Below are 1,240 nucleotides of genomic sequence, written 5' to 3'. Positions count from 1 at the left end.
TCGGGGCCGACTCGATGGCAAACAACAACAACAACAATAGGTGCTCTGGTAGCATAGTGCCTTAGGCACTTGACTGCTAACAAGAAGACTGGCAGTTCAAACCCACCAGCCACTCCTTGGAAGGAAGATGGGGCAATCTATTTCCTTAGTGATACTGCCTTGGAAACCCAAGGAGGGGTCGCTGTGAGTCGGGTCCTACCCGACGGCACATAACAACAAGAAGAAATACATATCTATCCCCAAACTTTTTGAGGTCTTCAGTGTAGGATGTTTTAAATTTATGTGCAGGTTTGCCATTAAAATATTCTAGGTTAATAAGAAGTCGCTGCTTATTTTCCTATGGTATAATAGACTTCCATGATAGTATATGTAAGTTATATGGAGAAGATAGCATGTTTTATTTATTTTCTTTACAGTATGTAGAGCACTATATTACTTTCAGTTAACTCAGCTTGTAGTAATATATGTTTTTCTCACTGAATCGTTTAGAATTGACATTAACCCCTGGAGTACTTTAGTTCATTACTTGAATTGCCCTAGATAGCAAAAGAAAATCAATAAACTCCAGTACAGACAAAAGCAAAGAATGTATGAAATGAAGGTTGCTGAAAGATCTTATTCAAAAAATATTTTCAGAGAGTCTCAGTTTAATGAAAATATAATTTTCCATAAAATATATTGATAATTTAGCATAATAAGGAGTACAGGATTAGGGCATAGGGGAGGTTGGTGTCAATGGTGCACAAAGGGGAGATAGATGCAGTAAGAGTATCTGTCCAGGAAGGGCAGATCGCCCTCATTCAAGCCAATAGGAGCAACTGTAAAGTCTAATTTCCCATTAGTTCTGCTTGATAGGTCTCCTGGGTATGATGGGAAAACTGAAGATATTCTAGTCTCCGGGAATCTGGAACCCAGGCAGGGCATTGGCACATCCTCTGGGATGTAGAGTTGTAGATGGATTCTGCGAGGATATAATTCCAGAAGTGGTAACATGTCAGAATATTAGCTTACTGTGAGATAAATGATATGAAGAGATATTTCCAAAGTGAAAAAAGGATACAAAGAAGGACCAGGCAAGACTTTGTTCCTGCCTTTAGTAGCACCCAAGAGAGTAGAATGTATTTAAAAAAAAAAAAAAAACTCACTGTGCCTGAGTTGGATCTGACTCACAACAACACCACCTTAGGTTTCTGAGGCAGTATCACTATGGAAGTAGATTGCCCAACCTTCCTTCCAAGGA

Source organism: Orycteropus afer, unplaced genomic scaffold (assembly GCF_000298275.1).
Source record: "Orycteropus afer afer isolate SDZICR_OR568_19922 unplaced genomic scaffold, OryAfe1.0 scaffold00066, whole genome shotgun sequence".
In the NCBI taxonomy this organism is placed as follows: Eukaryota; Metazoa; Chordata; class Mammalia; order Tubulidentata; family Orycteropodidae; genus Orycteropus; species Orycteropus afer.
Note: the sequence above shows the minus strand (reverse complement) of the source record.